Genomic DNA, 17,838 nt, shown 5'->3' on the forward strand with positions numbered 1-17,838 from the left:
TAGACCCGTTGACTTAAATGCACGGGATACTTGTGGAAGAAACATAAATGTGGGTCTGGATAAACTTATTGATATACTTCCCCAAACAGAGAGTGTGTATTTAACAGTGTAGCTCAGGGAGTTAGGAATGAGGCAAACACCTTGACTGGTTGGCTAATATGTGGACCAAAAGGTGGCCCTTTGGGAGCAGGTTAGAAAGGTCTGATCTCCTTGAGCTAGCATAGAAAGGATTCAAAGGTATGGAGAGATTGCATTTCCATCATAGGGTAATCATTAAGTCTCTTCCAACATACTGGGAGGGTCCAGAAGATATGTGTTTGACTGATACCTTGAACAATAGGTTTGTGAACAGAGCCATAGCCCCTTGCAAAGCAATGTGAGCAGTCGTCTCTATTGACTAGACCTTACTGTAAGAACCGCTGCCTCACAGTTGGAAATGAAATGAGAATAACTTGGCCTGAAGATGATAGGGACCAAGTAGTGACACTTCAAAATATGGCTACCAAAGTAGACATCAAAGGCAAGGCAACAATCAGAGCATGCTGGGTTGGAGAGACCTCCGACCCTGAGCTGAATATTCTCTTCCTAAAAGCAAAATAGATAAGATGGCTACTGGGTTCCTGCTTGATCTGGACAAGCAGGAAACTTTCATGCCAGTTGAAAGCAGTGTATCTTAAATCATAGACACAGGATCAGTGGCACTCAATCAATCTCAGAACACTGAGAAGACAGAGAAGCTAAGTTCCCTTTAGGATGACCCACACACTAGGCATTTATACTGCTGATATCTCTCCTAGGCTTTGTCAAAGGGAGCCGTGTGGTTTTGCTACCCAGTATAACTGTGCATTGGGGTGGAGACAAAGAAATAATCAGACTCCTAGGAGAGTACAGTTCTGAACCAACACTGATTTCATAAGACCTGAAACATCCTAGAGCTCCCCAGCCAGAGTAGACTTTATGAAGGTCATGTGATCCATGAAGTTTCAGCTGAGCTCTGACTCACAGTGGGGGAGGTAAATCCATCCTGTAGTTACATCTCCAGTGATAAGATGAATAACTGGCACAGACTTTGTTAGTAATTAGCAGAATCCCCATACTGGTTGTCTGAAGAAGGGAAAGTACGGAGGATGGGCTGCTGAGGGGAAGGCCAGAGAGTTTGCAGCAGCCTCTGCATGGGAGCTGCATTCTTGACAGGGTTGTAGAGATCAGTGTCACGATCAAGGACTTAAGAACACATACGTACCACATCTCCATACTGTTCTCTATTGACTCTTACAAAGGCAGACCAGTGGATTCTGGTGTCTAGCTGTGGTAAGCTTAAGTAAGTGGCAATCACAATTGCAGCTGCTCTGCCAGATGTGGTTTCATAGCCTGAGCAGATAAACACATCCCTTGGCATTTGCTTATGCAGCTACAGATCTGGCAAGGGCCCTTTCCACTCACTCTCCCTGTCCATAAGACCCACTAGAAGCAGTTTAATTTCAGTTGACGAAGCTAAATAAAGCTTCATTGTTCAGCCCTGGGGATATAGCATCTCTCTAGCCTGAAGTCACAGTTTAGTCCACAGGGATTTGATTGCCTCTGCTTCCATGAGACGTTACTGATTTGATATATCGATGGTGTGAAGCTGACTGGGTCTGGTGAGCATGAAATGGCATCTATCCTGGGCTCATTAGAAAAGTACTTGTGTGTCTCATAAACCTGACTCAAATAGATAGCTTCTGCCTCATTGAAAATCTTCAGAGTCCAGTGGTATGGACTGTGGCAAGGGCAAGATAGCCTTCTGAAGGTGAAGGGCAAGTTGCTCCAGCTCTCCAATCTCCTGCAACCAAGAAAGAGGTAACTTGGTATCCTCTGCAGGTTGGCATGTGAGTGAAGCCTAATCACTAGTCTCCTGGGTAAACCTTGTCCCTGAACAGGGTTTAACCATCGAGGAGGTTTGGGTCACATGCTGTAAGCCAAGTGTGGTCTGTTGCTTCACGCTGATTCCCCATCCTGCTTCAGAAAAAGCCTTCAAATCACTGTCATGGTGGTGCCCCATCCTGCATAAAAGGCGTCATGAAAGGCCTGTGCAGCCCGGCATCATCCTGTCTGAGGAAACCAACCTTTCCTTGTGTACCCACCAATCACATCTTTTCACCCAATAGGTCTCCTCCCTCCCCACTAGTCTATCTTGGTTTTAATTTCTGATGAGCTAAAACCTTGGTGAGATAGAAGGGGTCCTTACAGTAGCTTCCCTGCTTCCTGGTCTGTAGGAGGCTTGGAGGTCTTTGTGTTCACAGAGAAACACTGGGGGTGGGGGTGGGGGACGTGAAATGTTAAGCACACAGGGTTGTTCTTTCAAGGGAAGAGTTTCTGGGTGCTACCCACCCAGAAAACTGGAGCAGACATGCTTATTAGCCTGATGGCCTTTGTGCTATCTGTATAGCTAGCTGTTCCCCTGCATTGGACTCCCTCCAAGACCCCGACTGTAGATTTGCTTTCCTTAGTCAATCTATAGGACCTATTACAAAAAAAATTTCTATTTGCCCACATCTGATTTGGTTTTGGCCATCTTTGTTCCTTAAGGAGATTTGTGAGTGCTTGCTATGCCTGCAGAATTGAGTTAATTATCACCAGAAGAGTTTTAACCAATTTGTGCTGTGCTTAAATATGCCTAAAATAAACCACTTGGCCTCCTGAAGTTTGAACTGACACTGCTACTGAGTCCTATAGAGCTGAACAGCCTTCTTGCCTCTCCTGGCTCACCTTTCTGTGGCCTGTTAAGGTTGCAGAGACTCCTACACTGATCAACTTTTCTCTTGCCCTCCGAGGTCTCACTACCATCTCTTGATGACCATTGCTATGGGTCACTATTTGTTTAGGGACTTTTATTTCATCAGCATGACCTTTCTTCTCAGTAACAGTTGTGGGCAAACATGTAGGTTTACCTATAAATGTAGGTAAAATTGAATAAGCTGTCCTCATATCTGTGAGAAGGTGAATCTGCTTTTCTATCATGGCCAAAGTTATGGTGGGCTTCTCAGAGGTGATGATAACATTACCTGGGGGTAATGAGAATCTCTCTGGGTCTCCCTAGTCTTTCACGCCTTCCATGGCCATCAGCGTTCTAGATGTCTCTTGTGTCCTCTTCACCAATGCCAAGTGTCCCACCTGTTTCTTGGCAGGTATGTCAGGATGTCAGTTGAGACCTGGTGCAGTCTTTCTCCAGGATCCCATCTTGCATTTAAAGCAAGCCCCTCCGGGCTTCTCTGGAGCTGCGGGCATACATGGCATTTCCAGTTATGGCTGCCATAATTTCAGCTTTCATTTTGCTCTTTGTTTTGCTCTTCCCTTCTCTCCTAACTGTTAAGGACAGTGAAGCCCAAATCTACTAGCTTTATCTAGATGGCCTGGGGTCCTATTTGTAATATTTGGAGTTTCCTTCTTATGCCAGGGGCTGACTGGGCGATGCAATCTTGCCCCATTAAGGCCCCTTGGGAGTTGTAGGGTATAATTAATCCACCTTTCCTTTCTCCAATAAGGGGCTTTATGGATTTCACTCTCATATGTGTTCATTCCTCTGTATTGCACAAACATCTCAGCTGCTTCCCTTCCACGGTCAGTTCTGTGCTGTGAGGAAGGCAGCCAGAAGCAAGATGAATGGGCAGGGAGCACCAGGGAGAATTGATAGTGACTTTTTCTAGGTGTGTCTATGAAGGTGTTTTGGAAGGGGCTGGCACATGGGTCTGTGGACTGAGTCTGGAAGAGCAGCCTGCAGAGTGGGTGAGCTCTGTCCAATCAGATGGGGGCTAGACAGGAGAAAGGAAAGTCCCTCTTGTGCTCTTCTGTGCTAGTATATCACTCCGGCATCTCCAGGGTTCTGTAATTTTCCACTGCTCACGAAAATGGCCCTTTGAAACGGTTGCTTCCTTGTGTTTCAAGATACTTTTCCTCATACTAGATATGGATCAGTGGTCTGCTGCATCGTTGACATCACTCTGCACCTGGCAGATTCTATCCCTGCGGTAAGTAGGATAAGAGGCTGGGGATAAGCGGTGGGCACACCCTGTATGTTTCAACAAGAGAAGGAAGGGGCATTCTTATGTTTCCAAAGTAGGAATTAAAGGATTCAAGAACCCTTAATTATTCATCGCCTGTCCCTGTGAGAGGCCCTGTCCTCTTCCTGGGCTGATCAGAATCACTTCCCAGCAGAGCCACTGGATTGAAGAAGAGTCTCAGGTTTAAGGAGAAGCCACCAGTGACTAGACAGTGATACTCTACCTGATTCTGACAGCTTAAAATAAGAAATGAGTCACTGTCAGTCAAGGTGTGTTCCAAGCCTGGCCCCATTCTGTCTGAAGGGCTTGATCGTAGGGATGACTTCTGATCTGACCTGATTTCCAGCCATCTCGTTGTTCATGTAGATAATGCACATATGTGGATAGTGGCCAGGAGTCAGTGTAGAATGTTTTCTATGCATTCTTCACCTTACATTTTTGAGACAGAATCTCTCATTGGACTTCGAGCTCACCTGTTTGCTAGGCTGGCTGGCCAGCAAGCTCTAGGGATACCCCATCTCTGCACCCTCAGTGCTGGGATTAGAAGAACACATCACCATGCCCAGCTAGCAGAAAGTCCTTGTGAGCACTGGGGATCTGAGCTGAGGCCCTCAACACTCAGACACAAGCACCCCCCAGGCCCTTTGCTGCAGTTTTCAGGTGTCAGTTGTTGACTGAAACATGGTTTCCTAGCAAGTCAGCTGCCTCCTGCGGCTCAAATAGAACACAAATGTCAACCATACTATCCAGCCTTGCTCTGTCTAACCCGTCCTCAGATCCAGGACTGCACCATTTTCTTCTTAGGGAAAAGACTCCTTGTTTATTGCTTCAGCAAATGGGAACCTCAAGTGGAATCAAGCTGAAAAACTTTGAACTGGAAGAGGAAGAGCTGCATCAGCAAGATGGAGGCCCAGAAGCCATGATCTGAGACTTTGGCCTCAGAGGTTTTTTTGCTGTCACTGCCTGTCTGCCTGGAGCCTCTCCTCTAGGTACCTGCTGATAATGGTCCTTCCTGGGCCCTCTGCATTTGGCCTTTTCCCCCATACCGCCACATCATCAACCCTTCTAACCTAACTACGCTCCTGTAAGAGCTGACTCCCCTGCTTCATCCAAGGCAGGGCTGTCTGTGCACTCAGTTGGCCTCAGCAGGAAATGGAAACCGGGTACCCCAGTGAATAGGACAGTGAGGTAGAACACTGAGGCAAGTGCAGCCTTTCTGGATCACTGGGACATCCACAGCTCTCCTTACCAGGACTTGTGACGGCACGTGGATCCTGTCTTAGACAAAGTAGGGGAACTTCACTACTTCACCAATAATATCAGCAATAGAATCTGCTGTGCAGACAGAGTGAGTTCAATAGCAAAATCACTCAGAGGCCTTCTTCATGAAGTGAGGAGGCCTGAGGGGAAAGAAGATGAGGAAGAAGTGTGGGGAGCGATAAGAAGAAGGTATGTGGAAGGAACATGAGGAAAGTTCGAGGAGGGAACACTGAGAGACTCATCAGCCTCAACTCAGAAGAAAGAGCAGACCCTGCTGTCGGGGTTGCTGGAGCCATCCAGGTACCAATCTTGCACTGCTCATGAAAGTGGTGTGTTGTAAGAGTCATCCTTGTGTCTTGAGATAATGTTTTTCTCATATAAGATATGAATAAGTGTCCTGTTAATTTATGGGCCTGTGGTGTCTTGTTACCCATGGTGCACTTTGTCCCTGGGACAAGAGTAGACGGTAGGAAGGGCTAGGGGCAGGGCCATTCCATGCACAGCTGGCTAGAGAAGAGGAATACACCTTCTCGTTACAGACTGTGAAGAAGGAAGGGCTCAAGAATCTGTCTGCCATCCCATGGGGTTCCCTGTCTACGCCACTCTGCCACCAGGGGTTCCTTCCTCCTTTCTTTTTCTTTGCAGTGACTGGATTTTAGAAAGGTCCAGGTATGCTTTCTTTTTTTTTTTTTTTTTTTCCATTTTTTATTAGGTATTTAGCTCATTTACATTTCCAATTCTATACCAAAAGTCCCCCATACCCACCCACCCCCACTCCCCTACCCACCCACTCCCCCTTTTTGGCCCTGCGCCTGCCCCAATCCAGGTATGCTTTCTAACAGGTCAGTTTATGACAAAAGTAACATTTGGTGGCCAAAATACTTACACTGCTGTTTGCCTTTGTGAACAGACTTCCTCAAGAGGTAAAATCTGAACCAGACATTGGTGGTGTACACCTTTAGTCCCAGCACTTGGGAGGCAGAGGCAAGTGGGTTTCTGAGTTTGAGGCCAGCCTGGTCTACAAAGTGAGTTCCAGGACAGAAACCTTGTCTTGAAAAACCAAAACCAAAACCAACAAAAAAGAGGTTAAATCTGAGTCGGGGGGTTGGGAGGTTATACTTGAATGGACATAAGCTAAGGCAGGTCAAAGGATTCCTTCTCAGAAACACTAGTGGGAGTGGGCACTGGTACTGTCACAGCTGCAGGTTACAATGCCACGGATACGGCCGGAGCCTGCCTTGCAGGGGGATTTCTTCCTGAACACAGACCCTCTGGTGTCTTTTTCTGATAGCAGCCCTGTGCAGAGCCCCTTTTAGGTTTGGTTTGTTCCCTCTGCTTCGTAGTATTACCAGTTAGGCCACTCCTTCACTGTACTTTCCCTCTGGGTGCTGAAGTCTAAGAGGTGGCCCAGACCTGGCCAGCTTCCTTCCTACCAGCCAGTCCACCAAGGCTTCTCAGTGCCCTTTGGCACTAAGTGTAAGGAGCCCGTTGGTGTCTTTTGTATTTTCATCCTGTCTGTTGTGTTGGATTTCAGAAGGGGTCGGGGTCTCACTGAGCATGTGATTTAGGTTGGATTTGTTGAGGACATTCCCTTCTCTTCAGAGAACACAACGGCTAGAGTCCAACCCCTGTGGTCCTCATGGTCCCCTGGTCAGAAGTAGGGTGACTCAATGTGAATGAAGGTGTCCTTTAAGAAGGGTTCTTATAACCCTTTGGGCTCTGGCTGACTGGGCATGGTAAAGCCTTTTCTCTCCCTTGGCTCTGGTCTCCACCTCTCAGTCATTGACTACTGGCAAAGCTAATTCCAAGTTTGAAGTGAGAGTAACAGGCTTTACTTTATAGTCTCTGTAAACTCTTGATATTGCAGACACTTTGAGCTATAAAGTGAGACCAGAAAACGGTAGCCTCTTTATGGAATCTCCCTTTTAAAAATAAAAATAAAAATTGTATGTGTTTTGCCTGCATATGTATCTGTGTACCATGTGTGTGCAGTGTCCACAGAAGCCAGTAGAGGATGTTGGGTCCTCCAGAACTGGAGTTACAAATGGTTGTTTATCACCATACGGGTTCTGGGAATTTAACCCGGGTCCTCTGAAAGGGCAGCCAGTGTTATTAACCACTGAGCCATCCTTCCAGCCCTAGTCACTTTTTTCACTACTTATTTATATACTTTGTTCTATGTCCTAGTCCTCTTTATTTGGGAATCACAGTAATCTTTAGAAGAAATTTGGTGCTTTCAGACAAAAATTTGAATGATATTAAGTCTCCTTTGGGGGCTGTCATCACACAGAGCAAAGCAGGAGGCAAATCCTTGTTCCCGGTGAGCCTGGCATTCAGCAAGTGTCGCCTGAAGCTTTTACATTTGAAGTCAAGCTTTACATCAGCCATCTGGTCCCAATTCACATCCAGTGCCACCCACTTGAACTCCCAGATGGCATCCATCTGTCCCTAAGTCCTTCAGTTCTGTCCCTTTAAGAAAGACAGGCAGATAAAGAGATGAAGGGCAAGGGCTTGCAATCTTTGGCCAGATGTCATCTGTAATTGCCACCAATTATTAACTGTGGGAGGGAAGGACTGTGGGTCAGGTGCTAAGATAATCAACAATAATATGAAAGGACTAAAAGTTGGGTGTGCGGCTCAGTGAGCCCAGGAGAAGGGACGGCAAGGCCATGGTGAGCCCGGGACAAAGGATGGCACAGCCACACAGAGCCTGAATCTTCAGATTTTACACCTCATTTCCCCCAACCACCATTTTGTTTAAACTTAAATCAAAGCCAGTGGCCTCTGCTAGGCATGGTGTAAATCAAACCTGGAATCTAAGGCAAGAGAATTGCCACAAACTCAAAACCAGCATGGCCACTCACATAGTCTAAAAGGACGGTGTGACCTTACCTTTTACTTGCCTGTTCCCTGGGCACCTCTCAAATCCTCCTCCTCCTAAGTCTCCACTGGGTCTCCTGAAGCCCCCTTCACCTCACAGTCCCAAAGTTTCTTGCTTTAGCCTCCCTCTATCGCCATTTCCTTAGCACAGTGACACAAACCTCACGAAGTGTCTTACAACATGTCCTAAGAGCCCAGCACTCTCGTCAGTTGTGTGACTCTACAGCCACATCTCCTTGCCCTTCTCCTGTTCCTCAGCCCTGTCACACCCGACACAGCTCCTTGCTGTGGAGTCTCAGAGCTCCAGCCATCCACACCAGAGCACTGGAAAGCCACTCCTGGGCTCTGCACAGGCTCATTACAATGAGGTGGGAGAAGAGGGCATGTGAGGTTGCATGTGTAAACCATGTACTTCCTGTGATTCGGAATATGAGCATAGTTGGAAATAGGGTCATTCCAGATGGATTGCTTGAAATGGAGTAGCATGGGCAATGAGCTAGTGAGTGACTGGTGCCCCTAGACTATTAATTAGAAAAGACATAGGTGCAGGACAGGGCACCAGCAAAGGCAAGGGCCAGCAAAATGCATCTATAATCCAAGAGACAGAGGATGGCTTTTTAATACTGCCAATGCTCGAAGCTGGAAAACACAGTAAGGACCCAGGTCTTGCAGAGGGAATGTGGTCCTGACAATACTCTCATTTCAGGCTTTTGGCCTCCATGGCTATAATAGTATTTTTGCTATTTTGTAGTCTGATTTTCAATACATTGTAGCAACATCCCAAGAAAGCCAACATGACAGAGTCCTAGGCTTATTCGTTCTATCCTTTCTTGTAAAATTGCTCTATGTGCTCTTAATAGTAAAATCACAAAACTTCCTTGCATGTCATAGATCTCTACATGCATGCAGAACCACTCTTTGTCTTCTCCTTTCCCCAACCCTGCCAAGGTGAGACTGGTAGTGTTCCAACTCTCACTGTCATGGACTCCAGTATGATGGCCAGCTGTCACTCATTCTGTCTTCCCTGGCATCTGTTTAGTTATGGACGTCTACTGCAGAACTGACCTCAACAATGACCTCAGAGACCCATACAAGACCCCATCTTGTGTGTGTGTGTGTGTGTGTGTGTGTGTGTGTGTGTGTGTGTGTGTATGTATGTATGTGTGTGAAGGGCAGTAGGTGATCTTAGATGTCATTCTTCAGGCACCCTCCACCTTTTGTTTGAGACAGGGTCTCATGTTGGTCTGGAACTTCTCCAAATAGGTTAAGCTGTCCCATGAGCTGCGTGGATCTGCCTGTCCCTATCTTCCATCTTACCATCACAGGGATTATAAGCACGCACCACCAGACCTGGCTTTTTATGTGGACTTGTGGGATCTAAACATAGATCTTGTGATACAGGTGTCTTAACGACTGAGCCCCCCTTCCCAACTCTTATCTTTCATATGTATGTACCTATATAGACATGTATGTATGTGTAGACTAACCTTAAAACCATCATTAAAATGAAAGCAGCCAGTCTCAAAAAAAATCATTTATGTAATTCAATTTATAGAAGACGTCTTGGCAGTTCTCAAGGGAAATCTACTTGCATACTTACAGGGCCATTCTGAGGCTTCACTCCTGGTGCATTTATTCTATGCTCCTTGTATTAGGCATTGTCATCTCTGGGAACGTTGTGCTGCTCTACCCTCAAAATTTAACAATCCATCCTGGAGGAAGACTTAAAAAGCTGGGGAAGTCAGGTGGTCCTGATGCATGCCTTTAATCCCATCACGTGGGAGGCAGAGGCAGGAGTATATCTGTGAGTTCCAGGCCAGCCTAGTCTACAGACCAAGTTTTCAGGACATAGTGAAACCCTGTGTCAAACAAACAAACAAACAAACAAACAAACAAACTTATGGAAATTTGCAAGGTTCAGGAAGCTCAGAAAGTTACAGCACTCACAAAGCAGCTTCTATGAATGAAGTTCTTGTTAGTCATCACCCATTCTTTTTTTTTTTTTAATTTAATTTAATTTTATTTTTAATTCATTTTTTAAACTCCATATTCCATTCCCTGCCCCTCCCATGCCCTCCCACCCTCCAACTGCTCCACATCCCACACCTCCTCCCCATCACACCCCATCTCCACATGGTTGCTCCCACCCTCCACCCCATCTGACCTCTAAACTCCCTGGGACCTCCGGTCTCTTGAGGGTTAGGTGCATCATCTCTGAATGAACATAGACCTGGAAGTCCTCTACTGTATGTGTGTTGGGGGCCTCAGATCAGCTGGTGTATGCTGTCTGTTTGGTGGTCCAGTGTTTGAAAGATCTTGGGGGTTCAGAATAATTAAGACTGCTGGTCCTCCTATAGAATTGATCGCTCTTCTCAAGTTCTTTCAGCCTTCCCTAATTCAACAACAGGGATCAGCTACTTCTGTCCATTGGTTGAGTGCAAATATCTGCATCTGACTCTTTCAGCTGCTTGTTGGGTTTTTGGGGGGGCAGTCATGATAGATCCCTTTTTATGAACACTCCATAGCCTCAGTAATACTGTCAGGCCTTGGGACTTCCCCTTGACCTGGATCCCACTTTGGGCGTGTCACTGAACCTTCCTTTCCTCATACTCCTCTCCATTTCTATCCCTGTAATTCTTTCAGACAGAAACAATTATGGGTCAGAGGTGTGACTGTGGGATGGCAACCACATCCTTCACTTGATTTCCTGTCTTCCTGCTGAAGATGGGCTCTATAAGTTCCCTCTCCCTACTGTCAGGCATTTTATCAAAGGTCCCTCCCTGGGAGTCCTAGGAGTCTCTCACCTCCCAGGTCTCTCATGTACTCTGGAGTGTGTGTGTGTGTGTGGGGGGTGTCCCCCCAACCTCCTATTTCCTGAGGTTGCCTGTTTACATTCTTTCTGCAGGCCCTCAGGGCTTCAGTCCTTTTCCCTCACCTAATACCAGATCAGGTTCCTCCCTCCCCATCCACTTCCCCTCCCAAGTCCCTTCCTCCCTCCCCACTTATGATTGCTTTCTTCTCTCTCCCAAGTGGGACTGAGGAGTCCTCACTTTGGACACTTCAGCTTGTTGAGCCTTTTGAATTCTGTGGACTGTATCTTGTGTATTCTGTATGGGTTTTTCTTTTTCTTTTTCTTTTTCTTTTTCTTTCTTTTTCTTTTTCTTTTTCTTTCCCTTTCCCTTCCCCTTCCCCTTCCCCTTCCCCTTCCCCTTCCCCTTCCCCTTCCTCTCTCTCTCTCTCTCTCTCTCTCTCTCTCTCTCTCTCTCTCTCTCTCTCTCTCTTTCTCTCTCTCTCTCTCTCTCTTTCTTTCTTTCTTTCTTTTTGGCTAATATACACTTATTAGTGAGTACATACTATTCGTGTCCTATTGCGTCTGAGTTACCTCACTCAGGATGATATTTTCTAGTTCCATACATTTGCCTGCAAAAGTCAGAATGTCCTCATTCTTAATAGCTGAGTAGTATTCCATTGTGTAAATGAACCACATTTTCTGTATACATTCTTCTGTCGTGGGACATCTAGGTTGTTTCTAACTTTTGGCTATCACAAATAAGGCCGCTGTGAACATAGTAGAACACATGCCCCTGTGGTATGGTGGGCCATCTTTTGGGTATATTCCCAAGAGTGGTGTAGCTAGGTCTTCAGGTAGATCTATTTCCAATTTTCTGAGGAATACCCAGATTGATTTTCAGAGTGGTTGTACCAGTTTGCAATCCCACCAACAATGGAGGAGTGTTCCTCTTTCTCCACATCCTCTCCAACATGTGTTGTCACCGGAGGTTTTGATCTTAGCTATTCTGACTGGTAGAAAGTGGAATCTCAGGGTCGTTTTGATTTGCATTTCTCTGATCACTAAGAACTTTGAACATTTCATTAGGTGTTTCTCAAACATTCGAGATTCCTCAGTTGTTTAGTTCTATACCCCATTTTTAAATTGGGTTGTTTGGGTTTTTTTGGTGGTTAGCTTCTTGAGTTCTTCATATATTTTGTATATTAGCCCTCTATTGCATGTGGGGTTAGTGAAGATTTTTTTCCCAATCTGTAGGTTGCTGATTTGTCTTACTGACTATGTCCTTTGCCTTACAGAAGCTTTCCAGTTTTATGAAGTCCCATTTATCAATTCTTGATCTTAGAGCATGAGCCATTGGAATTCTCTTTAGGAAATTTCCCCCTGTGCCAATGAGTTCAAGGCTTTTTCCCACTTTCTCTTCTATTAGATTGAGTGTATCTGGTTTTTTGTTGAGATCTTTGATCCACTTGGACTTGAGCTTTGTACAAGGTGACAAATATGGGTCTATTTTCATTCTTCTACATACAGACAGCCAGTTAGACCAGCACCATTTATTAAAGATGCTCTCTTTTTCCCATTGTATATTTTTGGCACCTTTGTCCAAAGTCAAGTGATGGTAAGTGTGTGGTTTTACTTCCGGGTCTTCAATTCTATTCCACTGATCAACATGTCTGTCTCTATACCAATACATGCAGTTTTTATCACTATTGCTCTGTAGTAAATCTTGAGGTCAGGGATGGTGATTCCCCCAGCCGTTTTCTTATTGTTAAAAATTGTTTTCACTATTCTGGGGTTTTTGCCTTTCCAGATGAATTTGAGAATTGCTCTTTCCATGTCTTTAAAGAATTGTGTTGGGATTTTGATGGGGTTTGCACTGAATCTATAGATTGCCTTTGGTAGGATGGCCATTTTTACTATGTTAATTCTTCCAATCCATGAGCATGGGAGATCTCTCCATTTTCTGAGATCTTCAATTTATTTCTTGAGAGACTTGAAGTTATTTTCATACAGGTCTTTCACTTGTTTGCTTAGAGTTACCCAAAGATATTTTATGCTATTTGTGGCTATTGTGAAGGGAATTGTGTCCCTAATTTCTTTCTCAGCTTGTTTATCCTTTGTATAAAGGAAAGCTACTGATTTATTTGAGTTAATTTTATATCTGGCCACTTTGCTGAAGTTGTTTATCAGCTGGAGAAGTTCTCTGGTAGAATTTTTGGGGTTGCTTATGTATACTATCATATCATCTGCAAATAGTGATACCTTTATTTCTTCTTTACCAATGTGTATCCCCTTGATCTCTTTTTGTTATCTTACTGTTCTAGCTAACAGTAGAGTACTATATTGAATAGATATGGGGAGAGTGGGCATCCTTGTCTTGTCCCCAATTTCAGTGGGATTGCTTCAAGTATGTCTCCATTTAATTTGATATTGGCTGTTGGTTTGCAGTAAATTGCTTTTATTATGTTTAGATATGGGCCTTGAATTCCTGATCTCTCCAATACTTTTAACATAAAGAGGTGTTGTATTTTGTCAAATGCTTTTCAGCATCTAAAAAGATGATCATGTGATTTTTTTCTTTGAGTTTGTTTATTTAGTGGTTTATGTTGATGGATTTTTGTATATTAAACCAACCTTGCATCCCTGGGATGAAGCCTACTTGATTGTGGTGAATGATGGTTTTGATGTGTTCCTGGATTTGGTTTGCAAGAATTTTATTGAGTATTTTTGCATTGATATTCCTAATCGAGATTGGTCTGAAGTTCTCTTTTTTGGTTGGGTCCTTATGTGGGTTAGGTATCAGAGTAATTGTGGCTTCATAGAATGAGTTAGGTAGTGTTCCTTCTGTTTCTATTTTATGGAATCATTTGAGGAAAATTGGTATTGTATCTTCTTTGAAGGTCTGGCAGAATTCTGCACTAAATCCATCTGGCCCTGGGCTTTTTTTGGTTGGGAGAATTTTAATGACTTCTTCTATTTCCTTGTGTGATATGGGCCTGTTTAGACAGTTTACCTGCTCTTGATTTAACTTTGGTATGTGGCATCTGTCTAGAAAACCATCCATTTCATCTAGATTTTCCAGTTTTGTTGAGTACAGGCTTTTATAGTAGGATCTCATAATTTTTTGAATTTCCTCTGTTTCTGTTATTATGTCTCCCTTTTCGTTTCTAATTTTATTAATTTGGATATTGCCTCTTGGCCCTTTAGTTAGTTTGGCTAAGAGTTTATCTATCCTTTTGATTCTTTCAAAGAACCAGCTTTTGGTTTTGCTGATTCTTTGTATTGTTTTCTTTGTTTCTATTTGGTTAATTTCGGCCCTGAGTTTAACTATTTCCTACCTTCTACTCCTCTTAAGTGAGTTTGCTTCTTTTTATTCTAGGGCTCTCAGGTGTGCTGCAAATTTTTTGTGTAAGATCTCTCCAGTTTCTTTACCAGGGCACTTAGTGCTATGAACTTTCCTTTAAGTACTGCTCTCATTGTGTCCCATAGGTTTGAGTATAACAGGTCAATATTTTTATTAAACTCCAGGAAGTCTTTAATTTCTTTCTTTATTTCTTCCTTGACCAAGTTATCACGAGTAAAGAGTTGTTCAGTTTCCATGTGTATGTGGGCTTTCTTTAGTTTTTGCTACTATTGAAGACCAGCTTTAGGCCATGGTGGTCTGATAGAATATATGGTATTATATCAATCTTCTTGTATCTGTTGAGGGTTATTTTCTGACCAATTATATGGTCGATTTTGGAGAAGGTACTATGAGGTGCTGAGAAGAACGTGTATTCTTTTCTTTTAGGGTGAAATATTCTATAGATATCTGTTAAATCCATTTGGTTTATAACCTCTCTTAGTTTCACTGTGTCTCTGTTTAATTCTGTTTCAATGACCTATCCATTGGAGGGAGGGGGTGTTGAAATCTCCCACTATTATTTTGTAGGTTCAATGTGTGTTTTGAGTTTTAGTAGTTTCTTTTATGAATTTGGGTACTCTTGCATTTGGGGCATAGATGTTCAGAATTGAGAGTTTCTCTTGGTGGATTTTCCTTTTGATAAATATGAAGTGTCCTTCTTCATAATGCTTGATAACTTTTGGTTGTAAGTCTATTTTATCCTTGGACCATTTGCTTGGAAGACTTTTTTCCATCCTTATACTCTGAGATAGTGCCTGTCTTTGTTGTTGAGGTGTGTTTCTTGTATGCAGCAAATTCTGGATCTTGTTTGAGTATCCAGTCTGTTAGCTTATGTCTTTTTATAGATGAGTTGAGTCCATTAATATTGAGAGATATTAAAGAGAGATGACTGTTGGTTTCTGATATGTTTGGTTTTGTAGGTTGTTTTATGTGCTTGTGGCTCTCTGTTTTGGACTTTGTTGTTACTTAATATCTTGTCCTTTCTTTGGTGCAGGTATCTTCCTTGTGTTGGATTTTTCCTTTCAGGATCCTCCATTAAGCTGGGTTGCTAGATAGATACTGTTTGAATTTGGTTTTGTCCTGGAATACTTTGTTTTCTCCATCTATGTTGATTGAAAGTTTTGCTGGGTATAGTAGCCTGGGCTGGCATTTGTGTTCTCTTAGAGTCTGCATGACCTCGAACGAGGCTCTTCTGGCTTTCATAGTCTTTGTTGAGAAGTCTGGTGTAATTCTGATAGGTCTACCTTTGTATGTTACTTGGCCTTTTTCCCTTGCAGCGTTTACTATTCTTTCTTTGCTCTGTGTATTTAGTGTTTTGATAATTATGTGACAAAAAGATTTTCTTTTCTGGTACCATTTATTTGGTGTTCTATACTATTCTTGTACCTTTGTGTCCATCTTTTTCTTTAGGTTGGGGAAGTTTTCTTCTATGATTTTTTGGAGACATTTTCAGGTCCTTTGAACTGAGAATCTTCATTCTCCTCTATTCTGATTATTCTTAGATTTGGTTTTTTCCTTGTGTCCTGAATTTTCTGGACGCTTTGGGATAGAGTTTTTTATGTTTTGAATCTTCTTTGACTGTTGTGTCAATCTCTTCTACTGTATCATCTACCATAATCTTCTACTGTATCTTCTACCGTATTCTCTCTTCTATCTCTTGTATTCTGTTGGAATACTTACATCTGTAATTCCTGACCTCTTTCCTAGGTTTTCCATTTCCAGGTTTGCCCCCATTTGTGGTTTTTTGTTTGTTTGTTTGTTTGTTTGTTTGTTTTTCCTGTTTCTACTTACACTTTTGTGTCTGGATTGCTTTATTCAATTCCTTCACCTATTTGCCTGTGTTTTCCTGTATTTCTTTCAGTGAGTTACTGATATCCTCCTTAAAGAACTCTATTATCTTCATGAAATAGAATTTTAAGGCAGATTCCTGATTTTCAGGTGTGTTGGTGTATTCAGGGCTTACTGTGGTGGGAGAACTGGGTTCTGATGATGCCCACGTATTTTGGCTTCTGTTGCTTATGGTCTTGCTCTTGCCTTTTGCAATCTGGATATCATTGGTGTTTGTTGGTTTGGGTGACTGTCTGGAGTCTGCCTCTTTTGTCCTTGGGTTGCTACAGATCTCCTGTTAGGCTTGTGGCCTTGGCTGTATCAGACCACCTGTGCGGCCTTCCAACTGGGGGCTCTTCACATGTTTCCCTGGCTGCAGTAGATCTTGTGGGAGGCCTTCAGACTGTTGGGTCTTCTGTGGAGCAGCAAGCTGTTGTCCAACTGCACTAAGTGCAGCTGATCTTCAACTGCTCTGAGAGCAGAGGGTCCTCCACTGCTCTGGGTGCAGAGGGTCCTCAACTGCTCAACTGCTCTGAGTACAGCGAGTCCTCTAGGATGTATCAGGATATGGAGTCTTCAAGGAAGCAGACCAACTAGGAGTCACCTGCTCTGAGTACAGCAGGTCCTCTAGGATGTATTGGGATATGGAGTCTTCAGGGGAGCAGACCAACTATGGGTCTGCCCCAGCAGCAAGGACCAGGTGAAAGCATCATTACCCATTCTTACAGTGATGCAACTGTCTTCGAGTTGCCCATGCTCCTATAAGTAACCCCTCAGCCATGTCCCTGCATGGAACTTCAATAACATCATTGATTCACCCAGGTCATGTAGGAATTGGGTGAATAAACATTTGTTCGTGCCTCCCCAGGACAATTCACACTACAGTTACTGACTGAAATGGGACTGGCAGACAGACAGACAGACAGACACACACATACACACACACACACACACACACACACACACACACACACACACACAAAAGCCTAGGAAGAGTTGTCGCATGGCCCCTGTTACTGATGGTAAGGAATGTAATGAGGACTGATGGATCCTAGAGTGAGTATCTGCAGGGACAATCCCAGTGTGGCTACCTTTCTCCTGTGGTAATGGGATAGTGTGTCTCCTTGTTGTGATGGCAGTTGCATGCTCCTCATGATGAGCAACAAGACATGCAGCAGGAGGAAGCTGTCCAACAGTGGAGCATCCTTAGGAGCATCTCTGAGAGGCGGTCTTCCTCTGTGTGATGTGGAATGACATGTCTTCTTGATGAATGAGGTTTGATGTGCAAGTAAGGGACATTCCCAAACTAACTATTAAACTAGAAAACATTATCATTCCTGAAAGTAGCACATTTGGGACAAGGCCATAATCAGGGCTGTGACAGCTGTTGTTTGGTCTTTGATGTGGATAATATGACATGCAGCCAAGGCTTGTCTGTCTTCCCAGAAAAGGGTTGCTTGTGTAAGGTAGGAATTACAAGAAAGAGCCATGATGGTGGCTTGTAAGGAAAAGAAGGAAGAGGGGGGATGGGATGGAGGTATGGGCTTGCCATTTCTTACAGCTACCAGAGTGCAAAGGAGAAAGTGTGCACATTAGACCCTGCCTCAGATCTATTTCTAGAACCATGAAACTTGGAATTT

The 17,838-nt window shown here is 43.9% G+C and overlaps 1 long non-coding RNA gene across 2 annotated transcripts in view; it reads right to left on the minus strand.

Moving 5' to 3' along the window:
* The window catches only part of Gm44764, a 41,607-nt gene that overhangs the window by 7,556 nt on the left and 16,213 nt on the right, over positions 1-17,838 (minus strand). Inside the window, exon 1 of one of the 2 annotated variants that reach the window (XR_003956302.1) lies at positions 9,781-9,941. The exons of the other annotated variant lie outside the window; for it this stretch is intronic. This is a non-coding gene — a long non-coding RNA (predicted gene 44764). Of the gene's footprint in view, positions 1-9,780; positions 9,942-17,838 lie in introns of those variants that run through there. 2 annotated transcript variants of the gene reach the window in all.

The sequence above is a fragment of the Mus musculus genome, chromosome 6, assembly GCF_000001635.26.
Source record: "Mus musculus strain C57BL/6J chromosome 6, GRCm38.p6 C57BL/6J".
In the NCBI taxonomy this organism is placed as follows: Eukaryota; Metazoa; Chordata; class Mammalia; order Rodentia; family Muridae; genus Mus; species Mus musculus.